Source organism: Peromyscus maniculatus, chromosome 19, assembly GCF_049852395.1.
Source record: "Peromyscus maniculatus bairdii isolate BWxNUB_F1_BW_parent chromosome 19, HU_Pman_BW_mat_3.1, whole genome shotgun sequence".
Lineage (NCBI taxonomy): Eukaryota > Metazoa > Chordata > Mammalia > Rodentia > Cricetidae > Peromyscus > Peromyscus maniculatus.
In genome coordinates, this window is record NC_134870.1 from 56404525 (window position 1) to 56412458 (window position 7934).

Sequence of the window (7934 nt, forward strand, 5' to 3'; positions counted from 1 at the left end):
TAGGCACCATCGGCAGACGGGCGGGGAACACCAGCTTTCTTCTCTTGGGTATCCAACTCCGTTCTGTGCTATGTGCTTGAAAAGGGAAGGGGCCAGACACTCACAAGCTCACAGAAATGTAGCTGGCCGCTGGTGACTCTATTTAATAGAGAAAGAAGCATTTCTCCGTAGAAAGATCGTCGTGGCACGAACTTATTGCGTCCTTGGGGTATTGCACCAGGGGTACAGATGAGCAAGCAAAACCCAACATCGACCCCCTCACTCATTTATTCAACTGCCACTCCACCACGTGATCCTTCTCACGGTCAGGCAGCATGTGAGTCGATGGTCAGTGATAATTTGACGGTGAGATGATCTCCCAGAGTCTGCTTGCGGTCCCTCTGGTGAAGACACAGACAAAACAGTAAGATCTTGGAAGTGGGTGTGACGCCATCAGGCTTAAGGAAAGGGACAGCATCTGTGGCTAGTGAGAAAGCAAGAATAAGGGCTGGGATGTAGTTGTCGCTAGGGTACTAGACTAGAGTGCACAGAGCCTGGACCGGTCCCCAGCACCACTGTGCACCAATAAGAGCTGGGGATGCAGCTGTTGCTAGAGTGCTTGACTGTAGTGCCCAAAGCCTGGATCAGCTCCCAGCATTGTGTGTGTGCCTGTAATCCCAGGACTAGAGTGTAGAGATGGGGGTATTTCAAACTCAAGGTCAACTTTGACTTCATATGGAGTTCAAGACCCTCCTGGGTTACATGAGACATATAGAGGGTAGGTAAGACAGGACTAGGGTGTTCCAGCCTTTCTGTTGCTCTAGCAACCATCCAGCGACCATAGCAAGGAAAGTCCCAAAGTTTCCACTTTGATAGAGGCTAAATGACTTTCAAGTTTCCAAAGCATTCTCCAGGATTCACCCAGAAGACCATTGAAGTATAACTCTGGGATTGTGTGTGTTTCTCTCTCTCTCTCTCTCTCTCTCTCTTTCTCTCTCTCTCTCTCTCTCTCTCTCTCTCTCTCTCTCTCTCTCTCTGTGTGTGTGTGTGTGTGTGTGTATGTGTGTGTGTTGGGGGGTGGAGGGAAGTTGGGGAATTTCACTCTCTCAAAATGCAGCCATACACCCACAAAAAGAGTTCTTATAATTCAAGAAACACTTGGTACTAGTATGCAAATGATTAAGGACGAGGTGTGTGTGTGTGTGTGTGTGTCTGTTGCCAGTAGTTGGGAGCCTGGGTCTAGTGTTTCAAAAGTAGCAAGCAAACTTTATTTGAAGCAAAGCAGTAGAAAAAAAAAGAAAGAAAGAGTGTAGAAGGTCACATGAGTGAAGAAACTTATAGCTCCAGGTTACTATCTGTGATCTCCTTCCATAAAGCCTAATGGGAGCCAGGCGGTGGTGGTGCACACCTTTAGTCCCAGCACTCAGGAGGCAGAGCCAGGTGGATCTCTGTGAGTTCAAGGCCAGCCTAGTCTACAGGACAGGCACCAAAACTACACAGAGAAGCCCTGTCTCAAAAAACAAACAAACAAACAAAAAAGCCTAATGGGAGAAGGAACCAGTTATTAAGGAATGCAGTTTGGGTAGTTCTCTATTTTGATGGACAGATTAGATTATATAAAAATTTCTTTACAGGACTGGGAAGAGGGAAGAAGGGAATCTGTGATCAGTATGTAAAATGAATTAAAAAAATTCTTAATAAAATTTTTTCTTTACATGTCCCTTTTCCATAACGCATCAGATTTCAATCATATGCACACCTAATTATGCATATGTAAAAGATGGTAAATAGGGCATTCTCTCTAACGGTTCACTTTAAGGAAATGTTATATATGCACCCCAAACCAGTTCAGACTGGATCAGCCTTTCTGGTCTTCTACTCAGACACAAGGAGAGACCTATTGAATACAATCTAAGTTTTTCAGTGCGTGGTATGGGAGCAGTTCATTAAAGTTGGGGACTCTCTAGCAGGTTAATAGGTTCGTGTTTAGAGAGGTATGTGAGTGTGGGTATCGCATGTGCAGGCTAGAGTCTCAAGGGGTCAAGTGCATAATTAGGAAATGACCTGCACATAGCCCAAACCAAGTAGGATCCCAACCTGCAAAACTATTCCCTATACTTGCTTGCTCTGTGGTAGCACACACGGAGACTTGATTTCTCAAGGTAGGTGTGTGGCTCCGTGGTAGAGCACATGCCTAGCTAGCGTATTTGACATCCCGAGCTTGTTTCTCAGTATGACAACAGAAAGAATTTTAATTTCTGTAAGAGGCTGGGTAAAAAAAATGCCTTCAAGATCTAATCCAACTGGTGCTTTTTCTTCCTGTTTTGTTTTAAACCAGAAAAAGTCAGTATTCTGAACCGGGCTGAGGGCCTACAGTAGCCATGCAAACTTGAGCCCCGGGGCGAGACTTTTCTTAGGATGCTGGCCTCTAGTGGTAGAATGGGGTCCCTACACATCACAGCAGCTGTGGCTGGATGGGATTTCAGGCTTGCCAGGAAAAAGATTACATTTGAGCATCCCCTTGGCAGCAGAATCGGGCCTAATTTTGATAAAGTGCATTTTCAAAGGCCTGGGAGAAAGAGGAAGAAGAATGAGGGGGATTGTTCCATGGAGTGCCTGTTGACCCATTAAATGCAGCAGGCAAGCGCTAATCCTGTTCTACCTGCACAACAAGGTTCTTGCTTTTCATTTTTCTGGCACGTTGCGACCAGGCAAGAGCTAATTAAATGCCTTCCCTTCTCTTGGGGCTGCCAATGTCTGCTGTAGCCCATCTTGCCCTGCTTTTCTGCTTGGCTTCACACTGAGTCGGATACAAAAAGTGGATTCTTTCCTGCTTCCTTGGACGTGCCAGCTACTGTACTTCTAACTGGATATTTCTGGCTGCCGAGATTTTTCTAGTGTCTTCTGTGTCTCTGCGAGAGCTCAGGGCATCTCAGGCTGGGCCACTGGCCAGAAATGAGAGTGACTGATACTCCTGGTTGTTGTCAGGCACAGAAAGGGCAACTTGGTGTCTGTCCCCAAAGACTTAATTCTAAATCACCGCCCAGAGATGTGGGTGGGGTGTTATGAAACCTTGTTTGTGAGGAGAAAGTCTTTTTCTTTGGTGACAACCCCAAGGCATTTGTTCTTAGAGCAATATTTCTCCAGCAACTGCTATAGGCAAAGCAATGAGTTTGGGCAAGTGTTTTGTGAGGGGTCATGCGGCAAACTCTTGAACAGTTGGTGTCCTGCTCCCAACAATGGGAATACTAAGTCAAACCAAACCACCCTTGGGGCCCAGATCTGGGCTGGGCAGGGAGTGGGCCCAGAAGAGGTGGCAGGGGACAAGGGACAGACAACACATGCTAATAGCTATGCTTTCTCCCAGCTGCACCAGCCGCACCTGAGAGCAGAAGAGAGGTTAAGGGCCAGCAGCAGATGTTCCCCACCCCCCACCCCCAGGGTCTGGATACAGACCCAGGCTGGGAACCTCCGTGGTTCCACTGACGCTCTCATTAGTGTCTAATGAAGGGCTCAATCAGCCAGTTTATTCTGCCTTGGAATAAAGTACAGTGAGTGTGTCCTTAGATGGCTCCAAATTAGAATCCCCTGGGAACTTCCAGAAACCTCTATGCTTCGGATATGCCCTAGACCAGCCACAAGAGCCATGGCGGGGACATAGTGAAGGATACATGCCGTTTTGATGTGCCAGGACTGAGCTCGGTGCAGGAAGGGTGGTGTTGGCCCTTTGCTTTGACCTGTTCAGGGAACTTTACTTACAAACCAGAGAATTTTACCCAAAGTATGTTAAGAAACCAGTGATTTGGATAGAATGGGGCTTTAATTTTTTTTCTATAATAAAAAGTCTAGAGAGAGAAGACCTATGACTTGCATCGCGAGGCAGAGAAAGCAAACAGGAAACAGAGCACACAAGGCCACACTTTCTCCTCCCGTGTCTCCAGCCTTCCTAGTTCATTCCGGCTGCTGTGACAGAGGAACATGGACCTGGTGGTTTTATCGACCACAGACACTTATTTTTCACAGCTTTGGTAGTTGGTCCCAAGATCAAGGCACCAGAAAGTTCAAGGTCTGGTGAGGGCCCACTTTCTGGTTCATAGACAGGGTCTTCTCGGTGTAGATGTCCGCTGTGGCAGAGATGGGGTCTCTCCAGGGCTGCTTTTGTGAGGAAGCTGATCCCACGCTTCAGGGCTCTACCCTCCAGACACAATGATTTCTCCAAGTCCGCTTCCTAATAAACCACCGTAAGAGTTAGGATCTCAACGCAGAACCTTGGGAGACAAACATATTTTTTTTTCTGTCGAGCCAGGGTTTCTCTGTGTAGCTTTGAGCCTTTCCTGGATCTCACTCTGTAGCCCAGGCTGGCCTCGAACTCACAGAGATCCGCCTGGCTCTGCCTCCCGAGTGCTGGGATTAAAGGCGTGCGCCACCGCCGCCTGGCGAGACAAGCATTCTTTGTACCGTGCTAGACTCTGGCTCCCCAGAACTTGCCTCTCTAGCCCTGGTGTCTTGCTGGTTTCCTGTTGTCTTTGTTTTACCCAGAGACGTCTCACATGGTAAAGGTGCCACCCGTGACGAGATGTCCTGTTATCTACTCTTTCCTCCTGCCTAGGCGAACACTCCATTCTCCGAAGGACCTAGGTCAACCATGGCCAGGGCTAGGTTCAGTTTTTCTAGAACCGAGCCCAGTTCCCCAACCAATCAGTCATGACCAAATCTTGAACCCTCCAGAATTCTGCTCCCCCTTTCTCCTGCGACACGCTCCCTGTGGCCAGGTAAAGCTGCTTATTGTTGCCCAAGGATGTTTTGATTTTTGCTGCCCAAGACCGGCTTTGAGATTGTGAGAGGTTTCCTGCCTTTGTTCCCCGTGCTGATCCATTATCTTCTTTGAAGTTCTGCTCAAAATACATCTCTTTCAGAAAGACAGGTGATCAAAGAGGGGCAGGAAGCTGGAAGGGCTACTGATCAAAGCTCACTTCCCTAAAAGCAGCAAAGACCGTGACGCCCACGGCCCTGCCACCATGCCACGGACATTTTCAGGGATCGGGACTTTCTTGGTGCTTCAGGTGAGTTTGGGGTACATGGGGCAAAATAATGAAAAGCTCATAGAGCCAACAGGGTTGGGGGCCCCTGGGGCTAATGTGGAGTACTCTACAGTTTGGGGCTAATGAAACAGTGTGAAATGACTTAAAAACGGAACCTTGAGAAAATCACCACAGAAATCCATTCTATGACATTTCTTCTTTTCTTAAATGTCAACGCTAGCGAAAATGTAGTTCATTTACAGTGGCAAGTCACCGAGGGGATCTTTATCATACCGTTTCCTCCCAGTGAATAGTAAGATGATTGATGAAACTTACTGCTGCCTTATGAATGAGATCCAGATGTTGTAGTTTTGTAGTTCTTCCCCAGGCTAAAAAGGGTTAAAAACCTAGTGATTATAGTAATGGATTTGTGATTACGGAATGCCATCCTAAGTCACTTCTTTCCATATGTCAATTAATAGTCACATCCCTGCAAGATAGCTGTGGTTATATCCATTCATTATATGGGATTCAGAAACATTCAGGTTCTTTAAATTTACACAGTGTTAAAATTGAGCCCGGACCCTTGCTGGCTTGGAGCTGAGGTAGTGTTCTGTATGGCTGCCTTAGGGCTTTACGAAAGATCTCAGTCTAATGAGCCCACGTGCAGAATGATAATGAGCCCATGTGCAGAATGACGGGGGGGGTTAGGGGCTTTCATCCTCTCAGAGGGACCTGAAAAAGGAGGCTGTACCTCTACCTCAGGGAGCACCAGCATCCACAAGACAGATATTCATGCAGAGTCAGTGTCCACGAAAGGGTCCTCCACTGGAGACATCTCCTGGTATTTGGATGCGTCTTGAATAAACCAGGACGGGGGAAACCTTGGAGGAGAGAGGCAATTTTTTAAAAATAATGAAGTCTGTATGATGTCTCGTGCTGATAAAGGCACTTAATGCACAGAGTGGGATTGAGGAGCCAGGGTTTAAAATGGGTTTTAAATAGGATGACCGGAGAAGACACTTCCAGACAGAGGGGAACAGAAGGTGCAAAGGACCCGAGGCAGGAGTGTTCAGAGCAGTGTTACTGCAGCCAATGAAAGAAGCCCTGAGGTCAGGTGCGAAAGGTATTTGGGATATACTGGGAGATTTCACCGGCCTTTGTGACGAACTTGGCACCTCCTCTGAGGGAGATGAAAAGCTGTTAAAAGACAGGTACATCTTGTCACTGGTTTCCTCCGGGTCAGCTGCGGAGAATGGTACAATTGTATTGGCAGTTGGGTCTTGAGAACAGTTGTGTTGTTGTGTTTCCACTAGGATGCTGACGTCACACTGCGGGGGTTGGGGCTGAGAGAAGACAGTGTGGTCATCACCCTGGCCCCTGGGATTTGGGGACAGCTGTGCCACAGACGGCAAGGCATACCATCTCAGCTCTTGAGGAAAGAGTTCCTCAACACTCCAGAAAAGGGCTTAGGATACACCAAAACGATGATCTCTCTTTAAAGATGCTCAGAACTAGCCAGGCAGTGGTGGCGCATGCCTTTAATCCCAGCATGGGAGGCAGAACCAGGCGAATCTCTGTGAGTTCGAGACCAGCCTGTGCTGCAGCCTGAGTTCCAGGAAAGGCTCTAAAGCTACACAGAGAAACTCTGCCTTTAAAAAAAAAATGCCCAGAACTAAAGGTGCAAGTACGCTCTGTGGGAACCAGGAAACATTCCTATGAACCAGATGCCCACCACCACCAGGCTAGCTGGCCACAAGGCGGCACTGGGGAGCCTTGAAGTGCCATCTTTATTTCCTCCCAGCTGGGCCTCTGGCCTGAACAAGGTGCCCAGAAGTGATATGGAAGTGCAAGACTGGTCACCTTTGTGTGTGGAATGCCTGGGTTACAGTCCTAGCCCCCAGGACCCCAGAATGTGGCATTATTTAAAGAGTCCTTTACCAAGTTAAAAATGAGGTCTTTGGGTGGACCTTAATCCAACACGGCTGGTGTCGATATATGCCAAGGGGAAGTTTGGACACAGAGAACAGCTGCGTACGCTGGGGTCATGCTGCCATCAGCCAGGGGTCTTCTGGAAGCAAGAAAGAGGTCTGCGGCAGAGGCTTCCTTTGCACCTTCAGACACAGACAGCCCTGTGTTACCGGAATCGATGCTGTGGCCCATTGTCAGGCGTGGGTTCAAGGACATACATTCAGCTGGTCCAGACGGATCATAGAGTTTTCCCCAAACTTAAGAAAGAGAGGCCCCGAAGAGGAGGCGGGCCGAAAGGATGCGCAGGCCCGTTTGAGCGGAAAGCAAAGGGTGTTGGAAGTGTTTCGGCCATGGTGATTGTCTCGGGCTCTTATCTTTATATTTGTCCCCGAGTTTTATATTATAATAAACGGTTAAAGAAACCGCGGCAGCCCTGCCAACCTGGAGAAGTAGGATTCCCAGCCTCCATACATAATGCGCCTCCTAACAGTTGTGGTCATTTGATTATGCCAGGCTATGCTTTTTGAGTTAAGGCAAGCAGCAAAGAAAAGTCCTGAAGGCAGCTTACTGCAAGCCCCCCACCTCAGCACCCCATGAAGATGGAGAAGTAGTGGGGTGGGAGGCAACATGACCTCCACACCTCGGCAGAATTGCTTCGATTCATCTAGGCCTCAAGACAGAAGGCTGCGTGCGCACGCGCACGCGCGAACTGGCTTTTGATGAGATTCAGAGTGTGCCTTTTGAAAGCCACAGTGGCGCAGGACTGTAAATCCCAGGTGTTAGGAGGGAGAGGCAGGGGAATCCGGTGTTCAAGTTCATTCTCCACTATGCAGTCAGTTCAAGGCCAGCCAGGGCTGAGTGAGACCCTGCCTCAAAACGAAGCAAAAAAACAAAACAAAACAAAAATCTCTGTGGTACGTTTCCTTTGCCTTTGGGATCTTTTGGTCCTAATGAGGAACAGAA